Source organism: Populus nigra, chromosome 1 (assembly GCF_951802175.1).
Source record: "Populus nigra chromosome 1, ddPopNigr1.1, whole genome shotgun sequence".
Classification (NCBI taxonomy): domain Eukaryota; kingdom Viridiplantae; phylum Streptophyta; class Magnoliopsida; order Malpighiales; family Salicaceae; genus Populus; species Populus nigra.
In genome coordinates, this window is record NC_084852.1 from 30,933,776 (window position 1) to 30,956,147 (window position 22,372).

Sequence of the window (22,372 nt, forward strand, 5' to 3'; positions counted from 1 at the left end):
CTGTATGGAAAATAAGATTGAATTAATCAGTTGTACCTGTCCTGCATTCGAGAGTGTTCTACAAGTCCAATGTCGAACTTTAGAGGTGATTCGATCCACGAGGCCTTTACAATAAACAGCCTTCAGTCTGGACGAGAGAAGAGGTACTCCCAAATATTGCATAGGGAGCTCCCCCTCTCTAAATCCAAGAATATGAATAATTTGTTCCCTCTCAGCATTTAACACACCACTCAAGAAGATGTCACATTTGTTTGGATTTGGATACAGACCTGATAGATCTTGAAACTTTGTGAGCACAGTTCTGATCATACGAATTGAGTTTACATCCCCGTTGCTAAAAATCATCAAGTCGTCAGCAAAACAAAGATGAGAAATTTTGTCCTTCTTGCATCTCCAGTGGAACTTGAATTCTTGGTTGGCACTCATCTTGCAGAATAGCGCCGAAAGGATTTCCATACATAAGACAGACAAATATGGGGACAATGGATCCCCTTGTCTCAGCCCTCTTCCCCCTTGAAAGTAACCTGTAAGCTGACCATTGACGTTGATAGAGAATTGACATGATGTAACACAAACCATGATCCAATCAATGACTGTTCTAGGGAATCCCATTTTTATTAACATAGCGTCAACGAAATCCTACCACACCGAGTCATAAGCCTTCATCAGATCAACTTTCATAGCACAACGAGCAGGTCCCGTAGATTTATGATAGCCTTTCATTAGTTCCTGAGACAAAAGAATGTTATCGCTGATTCTCCGTCCTGAGATAAAAGCAGTCTGATATGGACCAACTAAGGATGGCAAAACAACTTTGATTCTCCCAGCTAGAATCTTAGCGATGCATTTGTACATTGTGTTGCAGCAAGATATATGATGAAAATCTGTCAACCTTGTAGGATTAGCAACTTTAGGAATAAGGGAAATGGATGTAGCATTCATTTCTTTAAGCATTCTACGAGTTTGAAAGAAGGATCTAACAGCGTTGATTACATCTTCCCCAACTATGTGCCATATTCTTTTGAAGAAACCTGCGTTAAAGCCATCCGGACCAGGGGCTTTGTTGTTCTTCAAACTAAACATAGCACGCTTAATCTCCTCCCTTGTTACATCTTGTGCGAGTACTTGCTGTTGCGTTGAGGACAATTTCAAGTTAATTGCCGATTCCATCACTTCCTCGTTTAGAACCCTAGGCATCTGATCCACTCCTAACACACGATGGAAGTATGCAATTACTTCTGATTTGACTGCCTCGTGTCCTTCGACAACCTCTCCATCCTCCCTTGTAAGTGATAGAAGCTTATTTCTATTCTGTCTTCCATTTACTGATTTGTGAAAGTAGCTAGTAATCTGATCCCCCAAGCTAAGCCATTGTATCATTGCCTTCTGTTTGAAAAAACTCTCTTCAGCCCTGACGGTAGAAGCGTATTTACGAACAACATCCCTTTCTCGCATGCACAAAATTGGATTCTCATGCGCTGTATGCAGAGCCCGTTGAGCCTTATCCATTTCGTTTTTTGCATCTTTAACTCTATCTGAAATGTTGGAGAAGTGAGTCATATTGAAAAGTTTCAATTCCTGCTTTAGCTTTCTTTGTTTGCAACACAGCTGATACATTGGACAACCCCCCGAATTCTGATCCCATACCTTCTTCACCAAGGGCTTGAACTCGTCATGATCCATCAACATCTCGAAGAATCTGAATGGTTTCTTTATGTTCTGATCATTGCCAATAACCCTTACCACCATAGGAGAATGGTCTGACATACCTGAATACCGAAGATCATCTACCTTCGCTTCTCGAATACATGTATCGAATCTGTCCATAGTACCAGCCCACGTAGTAGACCGTCCTAACATGTCCGACTGGTTGCGGATAGCATTAAAGTCACCCATAAGAATCCACTACGACTCACTATATCAGACCATAATGCCTCACGTAAGGAAGCATTATTGTCTCCATAAATAATTGAAGTATTGAAACTGATATTGGTAGCTAATATAGTGACAGAAACATGAATAGCTTGGTCTGACATTCCGAAAACACCCACCTTCACCGTTCAGCATTCCAACAAACCTAAATAAGACTACGACAAGAGAAATCATAATTATACAAGAAGGACCAAGAACGCAGAAGAAGTTGAGAAACATTATCTTTAATCTTGTCTTTAACTCGAGTTTCAACCATACCAAAAAGAGATATCCTCTCTTGATGGATGAGCCGATGCAATTCTGAATGCTTTATAGGATCATTCAAACCTCTAATATTCCAACATCCAATAATCATAGGAAAATAGAGAGGAGTACAAACAGCAACACAAAGATTACCTTGACGTGCCTCCTGGAGAGGAGCCAGATTTCTTGTTCTTCTTTGAAGGGGCTTTTGAACCCATTTTCTATTTCTCTAGAGAGTCTCTAGCCTTAATAGCTAACTGATTAATAGTTTCCCTTTCGGTGGAATTCAAGGTTTGAGGGGTTGTCAGGATCGTTGACGTTAACTTCTTATCGGTTCGTTCCCCATCTGTATCACCTCCCATTGCGTCCATATCTTGATCTAAAGCAGTACTTGCAGCCCCTTGCTCCTGTTTCATGTCTTCTCGTAAACTCTTCAAGACAAGAGGAGAGGAAGGATTTTCATCTTCATGACAAGCAGCATTGCGAACATCTAATGCCGCATGATCATTCATATCAGACATATGTATACCAGATGTTGAACAACCATTCTCATTACAATTACCCACTTTAGATGCCAAGGGAGCATTCTCTCCACTCACAGAACCCTTGTTTCGTTTACCAACTACCTGCCACTGAAACTGATTCTGCTTGTTATCCGCAGATTTAGAGTTCATAGCTCCTAGATTCCTTCTACCCTCTGCCACCACTTTAAGATTATCAATGTTATTAGTAGCACATAGCGCTGTGTTGTGTCCAAAGACATTGCAATTACTGCACTTCGACGGTATCCATTCGTACTCAGCTGAAATTGTTGTGAATAACCCATTTGAACAGCGAAGATCATATTCGTTAACCAACGTCTTCGAAGCATCTATCTCAACGCAAACTCTTGCGTAACTAAGCCTTTTTCGCAACAATGTAGTATGATCCGCATGAAGGGGGACTCCAATAGCACTCGCTACACAACTCAGCCCCTTAATAGTCCAATACTCGAGAGGGACATTATACAGCCTAGCCCATACCGGAACTCTGGCCAAACATCTTTCAAAAATTGCATGTTCGGTTGCCAACGTTTAAGCACCAAAGGCCTGTTTGCCATGTGCTATGGGGCTCTTTCCAGCACATTAGTGGCATGATCGACAGAATCAAAAGTGAAGATGAAGAAACCATTATCCGAAGACAAAACTTCTGATAGACCGTAGGAGCCCCATATTCTTTTGGCAATAGAATTAACCACGGGATACGGTAATTTCTGCCCCATAAAATGACCAACCAGGGTGGATTTCCAAAATTCGCAGCCATCTTCAAACACATCAAGTGGAGGAGCTACTGTCACACGACCATCAGTCGTAGTAGCGGGAGCAAAGTGCAGATTACGGACTGAACTAATGCCAAGGGTCTTGCTACCCTCATTGTCATCAACATCAGAACCCTTCAAAGCATTTAAAAAATTCAATTTGGGTCTAAGTTTTAGTTGTTCTTGTTGATGAGACCCTACCTTCACCTCATCAACTTTAGAACCCAACACATGGTTCATTTCTGGAACAACATTAGAAGCTTGGACAGTAGAGTGTTTCTCTATGCTACCATCAGAATCAGCATGAAACTAAGAAATCCTCATCCCATGGCTATTCAACATATCTTGCAGTTCTAATCTTAATGCATGTCCAGACTTAACTTGATTGTGTTGTTCAATGTTAGAGCTAACCATTGGAACATTTTCCACAGAATAACATAGAGACATTATGGTAGCATACAAATACTAGAGAGAACAAAATTCTAAGAAGATAAATTGAGTCCAAGAAGCAACCTAAGCTCAGAAATAACAGCAACCTAACTCATAAACAACAAGAAGCAAATTAGTTCATGAAGGAGGGAGAGAATTACAGAATTACGAGGCCAATATCTCTCAGCACACTGATTGTAACAATAATCCGTTCGGTCAAGATGTAGAGTGGGTTCTGAAGAACAACATACTCAAAAATGGTAACGATCCAACGGTGAATAAAGGAGATCAAGGTACGACAAACCACTCTGAAACTAGCAAGAAAAATGAAACTTTTCCAAAGAACTGTGAGTTAATCTTCACATATGGCAAAGGCCTTCATGTCTATGACAGCCATAAGAGAAATCATGAAGAAAATCCATTCACTATGCTGCAACTTCACCACTTCTCTATAGTTCCAGAACTGAAAATGCAGAATAGTAGAAATATTACGAGATCAATATCTCTTACCTCGTTGATTGGATAACAAATCCGTTCATTCAATGTTGAGAAAAGGTTGGAAGGAACAACATAGTTAGAAATGAGAACAATCCAACGGTGGACGGAGTAGATGTAGCTCCGACAGCACCACACTCTTTCTCTTTCTCTCTTCTCTCTCTCTCTCTAGGGTTGTATATAAAAGGAAGAATTTTTTATGGCCATATCCTCTGTGGTTTGGTGCCAGATTGTTCAAGATAGACAAAATAGTTATGCTGATAATCATAGAAGACCATTGGAATTCGTGGTGGAAGATTAGATGTTTTTAAAGGTTACATAGTGGAAAAGTATTATCCGATTTGGAATGAAAGGCAAGTTTTCACCCATATATATTTGGCCTTTTAAAGTTATAGAAAGAATCGAGCCTATTGTTTATCATTTGATGTTGCCTCTACAAATGGCAAGGATTCATAATATGTTTCATGTCTTGCTACTTCAAAAAGTAGAAGTGGAACATGAGTTTTGCCACAAGTGCCAATAGAGATCAAGGAATATTTGATGCTGAAGGTAAAAAGGCAATGGGAATTTTAGAATGAAGCGATAAGGAATTGTGAAATAAAAAGGTTCCTTTAGTGAAAATATTGTAGAAAAGATCCCAAATTGAAGAAGAAACTTTGGAAAAGGAATCTGAAATAAAGAGGAAATATCTAGATTTGTTTACTCTCATAGGTATGAATTTCAATTTTAAGGAAGAAACTTTATATGAGGGGAGAATGTAAACCTCTGTGATTAAAAAATAAGTTAAATGAAAAAAATAAATATTTATCTCATGGGAATAATTATTGATGGGAGAAATAGCTCCAGTTATGATTTAATAATCGAATGGTGTTTCAATTTGAATTCAACCAGCATCTCTTTTCTAAACTTAGCCCTCTCTTTGTCTTCTCAATTATTTTTTTTGGTAAGTTGACGTATGTATTAAAAGAAGAAGATACAAACATTATAAGGGGCATACCCCATATTTACAATGATAACAGAAACATAAAACAACAGATGGCTACATGCTAGTCACCGACCATAAAACTGAAACCTCACTAGATTCGTTAGGGAAACCAATACAACCAGCTAACTATCAAATTAAAAATCTATGTTATTCACCCTCCAAGCTCGTTGGATCCTTTTGTTTTCATTTGTTGGTACGACATTCCTCATCAAATCAAGCTTATCACGAATGATATATTCGATTTGATTAAAGACCAGATTCGGAGTTCTAGACATTCCAGCAAAGATCCTTGCATTCCGTTCTTGCCATACATGATACACTGTAGCTGCAAAACTCAGTTTACGAGAAAAATTGATGAAACTCTTGCCATGCCAAGAGACAGTGGGCCATCGAATCCATTCATCCCAGCCTTTTGTCATTCTTGGAATGTCGCATCTGTCACAAACATCCCACCAGATCGCTTTAGTATAGGAGCATTCAAAGAACAAGTGGTTGTGATCCTCATTGTGGCGGAGACAGAGTGAGCATCTATTGGGACCATGTATACCAAACCGATGAATTTTATCATGAGTTGTGAGTTTTCTGTTGGACAGCTATCCATAGAAGAAAGGAATGTCTTGGAACAGCATTCTTGAACCACACAATGTCATGCCATCAACCATCTGACGATGACGTCTTAGTTATTCCCAAGCTACTTTGACCGAGAATCTGTGATTTGGCGAATCCAACCAAACTATCTCATCCTTTTGCCCCATCTTAGGATTAGAATTGGAAGGAATAGCTTCTATAATGGGGTGCCAGCCAATAGCTTGGGTGGTAGGAGTTTTCCATTCTGAGTTATGAATTAGCACATTCACCTTCGCCTTCTTGGTCATACCTGAATCATAGATGAATCTTTCCCCGTAAGAATCCGCGAGTGGGCTATGATGTTCTTCATCTTCGGCCATGCTAAGGATTTGAGCTTTAGAATCTTTCCCCAAGCCCAAGAGCAATTCTGTGGCGTCTTGATCTGATCCTAGTAGACCTGCATTTAAAATGTAACAAGGGATAAATTAAAGGTATCTTATATTATCAGACTTGTTATTATAAAACATGCTTTAGTTAAGGAGTTAATGATACTTCAAGTGCAAAATGATGATATAAAACCTTGATAAAAATACACTTTTAAGTACTAATCATTGAACAAGAAAATTCTTATTTAGTTGGACTAGATCTTTTATTGGTACTAACATCTTTAATTATGGTGTAGTAGAAATTCAATGTATAGAAACAAACAGAGTGATCAAAGTGAATGGGCAACGCTTGAAACCTTTTTATCAAAGTTTTAAAAAGTTATGTTCTTGAAGCTCAGACATGAGAGAGGGGAAAGAAAGAAGCGAACATGGGTGCTAGTGTTGTTATTTCTCTAGGATTATATCAGATCTCAATCTTGATTATGGGTTACGTGATCACATGATCACAAGGTTCGCATTAGGTGCTTTCCACTTCATCAGCAACAAAGCCATTTAGAATGTAACAAGGGATGCTTAGCTTTTGACTTCACACAACCTAAGAATACAACTTCAGGAGGTGTTGCATGGCCATGACACTAAATTCTCTTAATATTCTGGTGAGATCAAAGGTGCTATTGAAGGTCATGTTCAATTAATTAGATCTGGAAGTATTGTTGAACTAGATGAAAGTAGAGGAATCAAGGTGCCTCTTGGGAAAGACAGGGTAGGTCAGGGGTAAGCAATTAATGCTAGTTCGGTCAATGTCAAAGAAAAGAAAGTTTCAGAACAACAAATGGGTAAGCATGGTCGCACCAACAAATGAAAACAAAAGGATCCACCGAGCTTGGAGGGTGAATACCATAGATTCTTAATTTGTTAGTAAGCTAGTTGTATTGGTTTCCCTAACGAATCTAGTGAGGTTTCAGTTTTATGGTCGGTGGCTAGCCTGTAGCCATATGTTGTTTTATGTCTCTGTTATCATTGTAAATCTGGGGTATGCCCCTTATAATGTTTGTATCTTCTTCTTTTAATACATACGTCAACTTACCAAAAAAAAAATGGGTAAGCATGCAGTCCACTCTATCTTATTAGCCGAAGAAGGAAATATGTCACCTACCTTGATACAACCAGAGTTATCACGCTCAAATTTTGATGCGAACCTCGTGATCACGTGATCACGCAACCCACACGTAAAGACACAAAGTCCTGGAAAGCCAAGTAAATCAGGTTTGATAGGAGTGCGACACACAGATAACTTGTATCTAGGCACCAACACTATTGGAAACAGAAACCCCCACCCAACGAATATTGATTCGCGAACGAGAAGTATAAGGATGACGCCACGAAGATAGTTGTTCTTCGATAAGTCGCTTTTCAGTTCATTAGAAAACCATGGAAGGGAGATTATCTCACCAACACACACATACACAAAGTGCGGCAAACAAGAAGTTTTATTAATCTGAATTCTCTAGCCTTACATGTCTGCTTATGCCCTTATTTATAGTGACTCCACACTAAAATATACCCTAATGGACCCTTTATATGGACTTATATGATGTCCCACTTACAATTAAACCCAAATAACATAAATAAACCTTAAACTAAGAAGAAAATAATAGTAACAATAATAAATCCGAAATTAATATCCTAAATATGCTAGAACCAGATTTGTCACCATTAAGATGTCCTAAATAGACTAGGAAATCTGATCTGAAAGTAGAATTTATTTTGAAGTCTTCTTTCCTTTTGGTAGCTAGGATGAATAAGGAATCCTTATAAGAAAAGGATTCCGAAACATTTATGAATCATTGACACATATGAAAACTATGTTCCAGTCCATTAAAGATCTTTGGAGAATTAGAAGATTCTCAAATAAGCTGACACATCCTTTTAGAAAAAGAATCCTAGTCAAATAGGAAGTCCACAAGTCAAAAGGAAGTAAATAACAAAATTCATACAACCTCTGTTGACCCGTATTGAGATACCTTTCCGAACTTCGATTGACCTGAAATGTTACCCCAAGGTAGGACACCATGTCACAAGACTCCATATAAAATTGCAGTCCGATCCAACGGTCGGATTGAAAATTATGACTGTTGCTGTAAAACTGGATAGTTGCACTTTTTACGTCAAAATCCGAATTTCACCTTTCCTGGATCGTATCAAATTTTGAATTGGAAAATATGGCAAATCTCTTGCAAAGTGTGTCATTTGCAAGTGTTAGTCCTCTACATCCTATTGTCTCAAGCAATACAACGGCTGCAAGTCAAACTTTTTAAACACTATTAAAGGTGAGGTAAACTTGGATGTGAAAGCTGGTCATGCTTTACAAACAAACCAAAAATTGGTCGTGTTTAGGGTAAGCGGGTTCATCCGCCATTGCCCCTTGTAGGGTTTTGACCCTTTGTTGTATTTTTTTTTTATTTTTTTATTAATATACCTTATCCAAAAAAAAAGGAAATTTGTATTTTAGCATAATTGTGCTTATTGTCCAATTTTACGGTAACAATCACAATTCTTAATCCAATTGTTGGATCGAACTGACTATTTACCCAGAGTTGCCCGGAATATTATTCTATTCTAGGGTAAAATGTCAGGTCAATTAAAGTTTGGAAAGCCTTGTGATATACGTTAAAACAATATGTATGAATTTTGTTATTTACTTCTTTTTAACTTGTAAACTTTATATTTGGAAATGATCCTTTTCCTACAAGAATGTGACATCTTGTTTTGGAAATTTTCTAATTCTACAAAGATCTTTAATGGGCTGCAACATAATCTCCAAGTGTGACAAGGATTCATTAATGTTCCAAAATCATTTTCTTACAAGGATTTCTTATTCATCCTAACTACAAGGGAAAGAAGAGTCATACAAGGATTTCTTATGTCATATTGCTTAGCTTATTTTGGGGAGTTTTTTAATCCTACAAGGAAGGTTAAAGGAAGGAAATAAGGGTTTCCATGTTTTGAGAGCATTATTTAAAGCTACAATTAATTATCCTAGACAAATAAGAAAACTAAAAAGGAGGCAACTTCAACAAACAATTTCCTAGCTTTTTGGATATCTAAAGGTGTTTTTAGGGGTTTGAAGGTACATTTCTTAACCTAAAAGTGGAGTCCATGTTTTTAGAGGATTCTTAACCTATTTGAGTTGATTTTGATTTTGATTTGGTTTGTGTTTATGTTTACAAGTATGAAAATATGCTTGGAGTGCTTGAAAGTAGAAAGGTGCTTTTTTTTTTTGTAGATTTTTGTTCTTAACCTCAAGTAAGGTGCGTTAAGGGTGCTAATACCTTCCATAACCACAACTCGTCCCTTACCCTTGGAATGTCTGATAAAACCAGTACACCCTAATCAAGATCTTGAACCAAACAACTGGGTTGTGACTTCTTGACCCCACGATGTGATAAAATGGCTACTTCATTGAGGATTTCTATTTTTAATGGTATTGGACTAAGCTTTGTGTGTTTTATGTGATTTGGTGTGTTTTCACATTTGACTCTTTTTTTATTCATTTTATTTACGCTTTAGCATGTTTTATCATGTTCATGCATGCATGTTGGATATGGATGAGTCTTCACGCATCACTAGTTTATTTGTGATATATCGCTTTGGAATGCACACATATGGAAACTTCAGGTTGGGTGGGGCACTAGTTGCTTATCTTATGACATTCAATTAGGGTTTAAATTTGTGAAACCATCCAACTCTTTGTTAAGTGCTTGGATTGATAGTGATTGGTATACATATCATCCCACTACCTACTGAGCCCCCATATAACCTTTACGAGGGTAATCATTGAGATAATAAGAGACTCTTTTAAGATTAGATAGTGCCTACCTCAATATCTCAAGTGAAAGGTCAAAGAACCTGCCTGTAAGAAGTATGCTCCACAAATAAATATTGCTGCATGAAGACATGCTTAACCTTAAAAAGCATCTTGAATTAGAGGACTTAGATATAATACATGATCACCAGTAAAGAGATTACCTCTATTGAATATGGTTTGGATTCCTATAGCTATTGGAATGGGATTATCTGAGAGACTAGATGATAGTAAACTATCACCCATAAGAAATGTGAGTTGCTCTAAGAATGACTTGAAGAAGCTCATCTCACTTATAAAAAGCATTCGCGAGGATGAGTTTTTAAAGAAATATGAGAGGATATTGCAAATCATGAACGTGTCCATGCAAAATTTAGCAATTAAGGCCTTAATACATTTTTGGGACCCCAAGCACTGGTTCTTCACTTTTGGGAATGTAGACATGTGTCCTCCTTTGGAAGAATATGGTTTACTGACTGAATTCCATCGAAACCTATACAAAGTGTACTTCCACCAAAGGCGTGACAAAGTGCTAATTGAATTAATCAAATTTTTTGGAGAAAAGTGCTACTGGCCTAAAATGGAAGATGATCGAAGAGGTATTTGGAAAGAGGAAAAATTACTCTAGATTTGTTGAATAAAAAGGCAAAATACTTCCTTTAGGAATCTATAGGTTGATGTTATTTCTAAAACTCATTCGAATAATTTGTTTAGAGGCAGTTGCAACTTTAGTTGCATATGAAAACACTTAGATAAATCTCATTGCAATAATACTAGCAAAAACTATCTTAACACTTAACCATTGTAGGAGGGTTGATAATGGATTAATGAGATGTTGTGAACAATTATTGTACATATGGTTGATTAGTCATTTAGGGACCGAAAGGCCGATATTTAACAACTTCTAGTGGTTTAGTCAAAGACTATTAGAGATAGCTAAAGAAGAGGAATGGAAGGACGCGCAAAGAGAACTAGAAAGTAAAATTACAAGGAATCTTGCAAGGAGAAGTGAAGTCGAAAGCCTCATATATGAGCGCAACAGATTTCTTGATGAGTTACGAGCAAAGACAATGGGCTCCTATGATGGTAGTGACTGGATATGTTAGCTACACACCCACTATGGTTGTGAGGCAACTTTAAGGCGTACAACATGTGCCAAAGATGATCCAGTTATTCCAACTCTCCTGGTTATTTAAGGATCAATCTGCTTTGGAAGTTGTGCAAAATATTAAGCAAGACTGGAAGCTTCTAATATCAAGAAGGAATCTTATGATCTAATAGATCCAGTTACTAGTAAAAAGTATCCAAGGTAGAGAAATCTATCACTAGACACCATCCCCATGATTCTTAGATTTGATGCCGAAACTTCACAAGCTATTGAACCAACTAAAAGAAAGAGGATTAACGACGAGGAAGAGTTGAGAGAACAACTAGAAAGACTCCAAATGGAGGTGGGCGTCGATGAAGGCCTCAGGATGTCCCTCGAGGAGCAAATCCTCACTGAACATAAATTGAGAAAGTTTGCAAAGCAACCGGTGGCAAGAAAATCATGTCCTTAAAACAATAATTGGAAGGAAAAAAGACAGCTAGAAACCAAGCTAAGAAAGAGCGAGAAGAATTGGGAACACATTAGATGCAAATCAGTACTAAGCTAGAGGTTTTGAAAACCATTTTCAATGATTGCCAAGAAAGAGCTGATATGTCTTCAAAAACCCAAGCTGAATTAGAAAGCGAGAATGAGTAGTATGAAAGGCTATACAAGAAGCATATGATGCTGAAAAATGAACTGGCTAAAGCAAAAGCCGAAGGAAATAGTGTTGAGGTTTTCAAAATTGATTTGGATAAAATGACAAATAAGATTAATCGATCTAAAGCTTGTTTTAAACAGAAACTAGAGAGAGAGAGAGAAAAGAGAGAGAGAGAGAGAGTGTGGTGCTGTCGGAGCTACATCTACTCCGTCCACCGTTGGATTGTTCTCATTTCTGACTATGTTGTTCCTTCCAACCTTCTCTCAACATTAACCGAATGGATTTGTTATCCAATCAACGAGGTAAGAGATATTGATCTCGCAATATTTCTACTATTCTGCATTTTCAGTTCTGGAACTATGGACAAGTGGTGAAGTTACAGCCATCCATAGAAGAAATGAATGTCTTGGAACAACATTCTTGAACCACACAATGTCATGCCATTCAGCCATCTGACGATGATGTCTTAGTTGTTCCCAAGCTACTTTGATCGAGAATCTGTGATTTGGCGAATCCAACCAAACTATCTCATCCTTTTGCCCCATCTTAGGATTAGAATTGGAAGGAATAGCTTCTATAATAGGGTGCCAGCCAATAGCTTGGGTGGTAGGAGTTTTCCATTCTGAGTTATGAATTAGCACATTCACCTTCGCGTTCTTGGCCATACCTGAATCATAGATGAATCTTTCCCCGTAAGAATCCGCGAGTGGGCTGTGGGGATGCCAATTGTCAAACCATAGAGAGGTTGTCATTCCATCTCCTATGATGTACTTCATCTTCGGCCACAGAATTGCTCTTGGGCTTGGGGAAAGATTCTAAAGCTCAGATCCTTAGCATGGCCGAAGATGAAGTACATCATAGGAGATGGAATGACAACCTCTCTAAGGTTTGACAATTGGCATCCTCACAGCCCACTCGCAGATTCTTACGAGGAAAGATTCATCTATGATTCAGGTATGGCCAAGAACGCGAAGGTGAATGTGCTAATTCATAACTCAGAATGGAAAACTCCTACCACCCAAGCTATTGGCTGGCACCCCATTATAGAAGCTATTCCTTCCAATTGTAATCCTAAGATAGGGCAAAAGGATGAGATAGTTTGGTTGGATTCGCCAAATCACAGATTCTCGATCAAAGTAGCTTGGGAACAACTAAGACGTCATCGTCAGGTGGTTGAATGGCATGACATTGTGTGGTTCAAGAATGCTGTTCCAAGACATTCATTTCTTCTATGGATGGCTGTCCAACAGAAACTCACAACTCAAGATAAACTTCATCGGTTTGGTATACATGGTCCTAATAGATGCTCCCTCTGTCTCCGCAACAATGAGGATCACAACCACTTGTTCTTTGAATGCTCCTATACTAAAGCGATCTGGTGGTATGTTTGTGACAGATGCGACATTCCAAGAATGACAAAAGGCTGGGATGAATGGATTCGATGGGCCACTGTCTCTTGGCATGGCAAGAGTTTCGTCAATTTTTCTCGTAAACTGAGTTTTGCAGCTACAGTGTATCATGTATGGCAAGAACGGAATGCAAGGATCTTTGCTGGAATGTCTAGAACTTCGAATTTGGTCTTTAATCAAATCGAATGTATCATTCGTGATAAGCTTGATTTGATGAGAAATATCGTACCAAGAAATGAAAACAAAAGGATCCACCGAGCTTGGAGGGTGAATACCATAGATTCTTAATTTGTTAGTTAGCTGGTTGTATTGGTTTCCCTAACGAATCTAGTGAGGTTTCAGTTTTATGGTCGGTGGCTAGCCTGTAGCCATCTGTTGTTTTATATTTCTGTTATCATTGTAAATCTGGGGCGTGCCCCTTATAATGTTTGTATCTTCTTCTTTTAATACATACGTCAACTTACCAAAAAAAAGAGTGTTCTACAAGTCCGATGTCGAACTTTAGAGGTGATTCGATCCACGAGGCCTTTACAATAAACAGCCTTTAGTCTGGACGAGAGAAGAGGTACTCCCAAATATTTCATAGGGAGCTCCCCCTCTCTAAACCCAAGAATATGAATAATTTGTTCCCTCTCAGCATTTAACACACCGCTCAAGAAGATGTCACTTTTGTTTGGATTTGGATACAGACCTGATAGATCTTGAAACTTTGTAAGCACAGTTCTGATCATACGAATTGAGTTTACATCGCCGTTGCTAAAAATCATCAAGTCGTTAGCAAAACAAAGATAAGAAATTTTGTCCTTCTTGCATCTCCAGTGGAACTTGAATTCTTGGTTGGCACTCATCTTGCAGAATAGCCCCAAAAGGATTTCCATACATAGGACAAACAAATATGGGGACAATGGATCCCCTTGTCTCAGCCCTCTTCCCCCTTGAAAGTAACCTGCAAGCTCACAATTGACGTTGATAGAGAATTGACATGATGTAACACAAACCATGATCCAATTAATGACTGTTCTAGGGAATCCCATTTTTTTTAACATAGCGTCAACGAAATCCCACCTCATCGAGTCATAAGCCTTCATCAGATCAACTTTCATAGCACAACGAGCAGGTCCCGTAGATTTATGATAGCCTTTCATTAGTTCCTGAGACAAAAGAATGTTATCACTGATTCTCCGTCCTGAGATAAAAGCAGTCTGATATGGACCAACTAAGGATGGCAAAACAACTTTGATTCTCCCAGCTAGAATCTTAGCGATGCATTTGTACACTGTATTGCAGCAAGATATAGGAAGAAAATCTCTCAACCTTGTAGGATTAGCAACTTTAGGAATAAGGGAAATGGAGGTAGCATTCATTTCTTTAAGCATCCTACGAGTCTGAAAAAAGGATGTAACAGCGTTGATTACATCTTCCCCAACTATGTGCCACATTCTTTTGAAGAAACCTGCGTTAAAGCCATCCGTACCAGGGGCTTTGTTGTTCTTCAAACTAAATATAGCATGCTTAATCTCCTTCCTTGTTACATCTTGTGCGAGTACTTGCTGTTGCGTTGAGGACAATTTCAAGTTAATTGCCGATTCCATCACTTCCTCGTTCAGAACCCTAGGCATCTGATCCACTCCTAACACTTTTTTTTTTGGTAAGTTGATGTATGTATTAAAAGAAGAAGATACAAACATTATAAAGGGCATACCCCAGATTTACAATGATAACAGAAACATAAAACAAGAGATGGCTACAAGCTAGCCACCGACCATAAAACTGAAACCTCACTAGATTCGTTAGGGAAACCAATACAACCAGCTAGTTATAAGAATCTATGGTATTCACCCTCCAAGCTCGCTGGATCCTTTTGTTTTCATTTGTTGGTACGACATTCCTCATCAAATCAAGCTTATCACGAATGATACATTCGATTTGATTAAAGACCAAATTCGAAGTTCTAGACATTCCAGCAAAGATCCTTGCATTTCGTTCTTGCCATACACACTGTAGCTGCAAAACTGAATTTACGAGAAAAATTGACGAAACTCTTGCCATGCCAAGAGACAGTGGCCGATCGAATCCATTCATCCCAGCCTTTTGTTGTAACCCATTTTTGGGTCCCCCCACAAAAATATAAATATATAGCCGGAAGAAATTAGAAAAATAATAAGAGGTGGGAGCGCTCAGAAAAAATCAGAAAAATTGATGAAGGAGGTTTAGAAATACAAGGAGTGAAATTTTTTACAGGATATACTTGAATGATGAGATCCCTGTTAGAAAAGAAAAAATTAATTTTGAAGAGAAAAGGCCAAAATTGGATGTTTATGGGCTCAATTGGATTTTATTGAAGGTTTAATTGAATTTATAGAGGATTTGATTGCAAGGAAAATTGATTTTTAAGTCAATTTAGGCTTTAATTGGAGGAAATTAAAGTTCTGGGGTCGAATTATAATTTTTGAGAGTTGATTTGGTTAAATCAGGGGCTAAATTGAAGAAATTGAAAGTTTGTTGATCAATTGAGGGTCAAATTGCATAAATCAGAGACCAGGGACTGAAGTGAAACACGCGGCCAACTACGGGGGCGGAGACCGAACTACTGTTCCTCTTTCTTCTTGCCCCGAACATGCAGCGGGGTAGAAGGAAAAATGAGCATTTGTTTAAATTTTGCCGGGCCCTCTCTCGCCTAGAGCCCACTGGCCGACCACCCGCCGCGCGCCTACCAGAAAACCAGGGGAGCCGAACCTCGACAGTAGCACCCAATGGCCGACCAGGCGCCGCGAGACCCGCTCCCATGCGCAACAGCAAAAGCCACGCTCACTTGCTCTATAAATAGCACCCAACACAGCAGCAAAGAGGAGGAGGAAAAAACGGGAAAAAACAGGGGAAGAGAGGAAACGAGATAGGAAAAGAAGGGGAGAAAACGGGGGAAGCTCTGAAACAGAACAAATACACCATTGATTTGTTACCTTCACCTTCCCACCTCCCCTGAACCGTTGACAGAGGGAAACACCATAAAGAGGAAAGAAAGCAAAAAACGGAAGGGAGGGAGTTGCTGCAGAGAGGAAAGAACAGTTACTGTCACCGGGCTCCTTCAGCCACCGACCCCTCTCAACAGCCATTCCACCACATTAACTCGACAGAACACCAGCCTTTTTTTTCTTTCCTCACAAAACCCCCAGCCGGTCTTCCCCTTATCCTCTCCAGCTCCCACACCGGACTGCCTCTTCATCCCAGCCATGCCCTGCCACCAGCACCTCTACGAAGACGTTGCAGAGAAGGAAGAACATTGTTGACAGCAGAAAACACCGTCAGCAACAGAAGGAGAAGACAAAACAGGGGCGAACAGAGGAGAAAGAGAGGAGAGAAACTAGAGTAAAACGGACCAGAAGGAGAGAAGACTTTGGGACAAGGGAGATGAAACAAGGACAGTGACAGAGAGTAGAATAAAAGCAGACGTGAAAAGGAAAAAAAACCAGAGGTGGGCACCTTTGCACAGGGAAGAAGAAGAAAGAACAGCTGCTGTCATCGGGCTCACCAGCCACCGACCACCCTCCCGGCCATCCTCCGGTCAGCAACCGCCAGTAGCACCGCCTTCAGAGCCACCATAAGTCAGTCCTCTGACCCTTATCTCTGTTTACTGTTCATCGTCTTGCATGCAGAATGCGCACTGTGCACGTTCTGCAAGCCAGAAAATAATTACCCGGTTACTGTGTGCACAGTAACCGGCTAATTAATTAACAGGTACTGTTCACCTGCACAGTAACCCCGGTTACTGTACCGTGAACAGTACCAGTCATGTGGTTTTGGGCTGGGCTGAGTCCAGCCCTGTAGGAAGTAGGCCCAATTTATTTTGGGCTGATTGCGGCCCAGTTTACTTTTGGGCCGGGTCTGGACCGTTTGAACAAAATTTCTTCAAAAATTATTTAAAAAAATATGTGATTTTCTGTAATTTTATTACTATATTTTGATCAATATCGGTTTGTATTTTTATACTGTAAAGATACAAATCCGGTATTAAAATACTCGGTTTTAGTCAAATAAAAAAAAACCAAGTTTTCAAAAAAAATTTTGTTTTCATGCATACGGCCTAGTCTCTCCAATATATATATATAAATATTATAACATCATATTTTCACACCACAAAAGAAATTTTCAAAAACAATATATGTATTAGCATGCATTTTGACTTTAATAACCAGTTTATTGAAGCCATGAGAACTAGGCCAATATTTTAAAAATTCTAAAAAAATCTTTTTGTCTTCTTTTAGTATATGGGATTACGAATTTATACATAAAACATATTCCTGATATTAAAATTTTTTTTTTACACAGACGTTAGAACGGTTAGGTTTTACCCGATAAGATAAGGACCTTCTTATTGAGGAGGACTTTTCTTAAACCATTAACAGACCAACAACTAGAAATACAATAACACCTTAGCTTTTTTTTTTTTTCAGACAATCAAACAATGCAGCTTACCTTAGGTAAGGCGTATTTGGGGTGCTAATACCTTCCCTTTACGCAACCAGTCCCCGTGCCCGATCTCTAAGACCAGTTAGGGTTCCTAGTGACCAAAATACTAGGTGGCGACTCCCATTCCATTTTTTTCACTGCTAAGAGACAAAGAATTCCTTGTCTCCCTATATTTACTAGATATATATACCCCCCATACCCATTTGAGGGTGGACGATCGCCGCGACGTCGCGCACCCGCGACAGAATGGCGACTCCACTGGGGACCTTGTGGACTAAACTTTGTTTTTGTCTGATTTGTTTTTTGTTTTCGTGTGTTTATTGTTAAATATAGAACTGTCTCATGCGTATATGATTTAAATATTTTACACATATTTTACACATTGTTCATGCATTATATAGAACTGTCTCATGCACCACATACTTTGATTATTGAGAACACACACAAACTTTAAGTTAAGTGGGGGACTAACAGCTTACCTTACGACTGTTAGTCAAGGTTTAAGTTTGTGTAAACCCCAACTCTTCGCTGAGTGCTTAGACTGGCAATAGTTGGTACATGTGCCACCTCATTGCCTACAAGCCCCCATATTGCCTCCACGAGGGCAATCACTGGGACAACAAGAAACCCTTTTTAGAGACTGAATAGCCAACCTACCCTCGTCAAGCATAAAAGATTTAGAACCGACTATAGGGTGTATGCTCCATAAAGTACATTTTGCATAAAACAACCTAAACCATAAAACATTTGGTTTTCAGGTCTTTTGAAACGATAAGATGGCCATCATTACCAAATTTTCTACTGTGGAATATGGGCAGAATTCTGAATTGTCACAACTATCAAAGGGAGGAGATTGCTCTAGATATGATGCAAGGAAGCTTCCAGTAGTCAAAGACCTGAATTGCGTAGTATATGAGATGAAGAGAATCGATGCCATAGTCAGAACATTGATGAGGCGGCATTTTTCGGGATGTATGGGCGATTGTTGGAAATTGCAAAGATAGAAGTATTGAACCCAGCAATCAAAGCATTGATTAACTTTTGGGATCCCGATTACAGATGCTTTTCCTTTGGAAATGTGGATTTATGTCCCACTATAGAGGAGTATGGAATGTTGATGGAGTTTCCCAAACACCTGCACCGGGTTTATTTTCCTTTGAGAAATGACAAGGTGATTCCTGAGTTGTCAAAATTATTGAAGATTCAACATCTGAGCAGATTTTTAGAGAAGAATGGCAGCGGTTTAAAGTGGAAATTTCTGGAAGTTGAATTAGAAAGGAAAAAAGAGCAATACGTCTCAATGCTAGAAAGAGATAGGTTAATCGCTCTGGGGATCTATGATCTCGTGTTATTTCCAAGCTTAAAAGGGGTTATAAGTCTAGAAGCTGCTGCTGCATTCGTGGAATATGAAAATACTCATGTCAACCCTGCAACTGCCATATTAGCTGAGACCTTGCTGACCCTCAACCATTTTAGAAAGACGGGGAAAAGCGCAGTAAGATGTTGTACTCAGTTATTATACATCTGGATGGTAAGCCATGTTGAAACCAAGAAGCCGACCTTTAATAATTTTTGGTGGTTTAACCAAAAACCCTTGAAGATAATGGAGGAAGAAGAATGGGGAATCCTGGGTGATCAAGGTTGGATGAAAAAACTACAAGAGTTACCTAGTAGCAGCTTTAGTTGGAAGGCCCCCTGGGTTAAATCAGTTGATGTCATAGTAAGTTGTGGATAAAAATGTTGGGTACCTTTAATTGGGATCACAGGTTATGTTAGCTATGCTCCGGCTCTGGTGATAAGACAATTAGGTGGCATACAACACATCCCAAGAACTGTGGGACTTGCTGAATTTTTTGGGTTTTTCAAGGATCAATCCGCGAGAGAAGTTCTTGAAACCATCAAACAAGATTGGTGCCATTTGACGGTAATTCAAAAGGAGTCGGAAAGTTTGAGAGACCCTAGCTCAAGTGAAGGATATGAAAGGTGGAGGAATTTGACCCCGATTACCGCTCCGAAAAAGCCATGTCCTGAAGATGGCCTTCACGAATTGAAGGAGGGTCATTGAAAAGAAAAAAAGGTCAGTAACGAGGAAGACCTTATGGAGCAATTAGAAAGGCTCCAAATAGAATTGGGAAAGAGTAAGGGAGATAAAGCAGCATTAGAAATGATGATGATGGAAGGAGATAAAAGCAGAGTGTTTCTAAACGAACAGCTCGAATCCAGAGATGCGAAAATAGGGATGTTGGAGTTGCAATTGAGCAAAGGAAAGGCCGTAATAGAAGAGTCTGAGAAAGAAAGAGGTAGACTGATTTTGGATTGGATGCAAAGCAGCTCTAAAATGGAAACGTTGAAAGTCGACTTCAATGGCTATCAAAAGAATGTCAAGGACAAATTCTTGCATGTTCAAGCAGAGTTGTTGGACCGAATTGAGAAGTATGATGAGTTGCAAGAGTTCGAAAGAAAGGGGAATGAAGAGGAGGTTTTGAAGGTAGATTTGGCAGCCAAGAAAATTGAAATTAGAACGCTGAAGGTGAAGTTTGACAAAGAACGAGAAAAGGTGAAACAGTTGACCAAAAAGTTGGAAGTTTCAGAAAAACATAAAGAACAGATCGACACCAACAACAATACCTTGAATCGGAACAACATGTTGCTTATAGAGAAGATGGCCAAAGTAGATGAGCAAATGGATGAAGCTGCCATTCACGCACGGATTATTAGAGCCAATGCTCGAAGGGTGGGAAGGGACATCTTTCGTTATCGACAAAGCTTGGTTGATACAGATGCCAAAATTGAGAATCGAAGCCTCGCTTTCCTACCAGTGGCTAGAGATATGGATGAAGAGGAAGATTGATGTATTTTTCTTTTTATTATTTTGTACCCTCTTTTCAAGAGATGTATTAGCCAATAGTAATGAAAAGGGGCTTTGACCCATCTTTTATAAAATATATATATATATATATATATATATGTAAGCCTACCAAAGCAGCAACTTGAGCAGCACTACTCCTGATAAGGAATGGACAACAAGAGTCCATGCCCATTACACAAGAGGAATGTTGGCCATCGATCGTTTTTTTTTTTTAAAAAAAAACAAACTCATATTACATATGCATTCATACATTGTTTCTTTATCATACATTCATTTACATTTTTCCATGCATCCCAGACCGTGAAACATAGGTCCCACATCCAAAATCCACAACACCCGGTCTAGAGCGAGAATGGAGAACGAAGAGAGAGCTCACTTAGAGTCACATTATCAGACCGAGTTGGAGTCCGTAAAAAATGAAGTTTCTCGGCTAACCGACTTACTGGAGCAGCTTCTAAGAGCTAAGAATGGGGAGGGAACATCAGCACAACAGCTTGAAGGAGCGCCAGCAGCTCACATCCCTCAAGCATCTCAAAACCAGGGGGCAAACTCGGCCAATGAACAACATTTTGTGCCTATCACCCCTATCCAGCCAACTCACGCTCCAATCACTGTGGACTTAACAACGGAGGGAGTCCCGGATAATAGGTCTCCCAGTTTGATAGACCAAGACAAGCTATTTGCTCTGGAAAAAAGATTAAGGGCAGTTGAGGGTAATGACTGGTTTGACCCTATGCGAGCAGCCGAAGTATGTTTGGTACCAAACATCGTGGTACCAAAAGATTTTCGGATACCAGAATTCATTAAGTATACCGGTTTGGAATGCCCAAACACTCACCTTCGATCCTACTGCAACAAAATGGCGGAAGTAATCCTTGATGATAAATTGCTAATCTATTTCTTTCAAGATAGCCTAGCAGGATCCGCTTTAAGCTGGTACATGAGGTTAGACAGCATCAGGATCAAGAGCTGGAGAGATTTGGTGGAGGCTTTCCTTAAACAGTACAAGTTTAACCTGGAAATTGCTCCAGATCGGACAAGTCTAATGGCAATGGAGAAGAGGAGCCAAGAGTCAGTAAGGGCCTACGCACAAAGGTGGAGGGATGAGGCAATGCATGTCCAACCCTCTTTGATAGAAACAGAGATGGTGAGCTTGTTTGCTAATACCTTCAAGGCACCTTATTATGAGCACCTAATGGGTAGTTCCTCTCAACATTTCTATGATGCGGTACGCATAGCTGAAAGGATAGAGCAAGGGATTAAAACCGGGCGTATAGCGGTGCCGGTGGAAAAGAAGGATTTTATTGGAAGAAAGAGAGAAGGCGATATTAACAACTTGGAAGGCGGGTATAAGGGCAAGAAAGTAGATTCCCACAATCCACAAGTACCTACCTCTCAATTCTCACACATGAACTTTAATCAACCTTTTTCCCCTAATCGAACAAATAACCAGTCAAACAACCAAAATCACTACCAAAGACCCTATATAAGATACACTTCAGAACAACTACCGCCACTATTGAGCATTGGGCACATCGCTCCTATCCCTACACTACCATTACAACCACCATTCCCAATTTGGTACAAGCCCGAGTTGACTTGTGAGTACCATGCGGGTAATCCCGGGCATGAGATTGAAACCTGTTACGCTTTCAAGAAAAGATTGTTGGAGCTTATTAA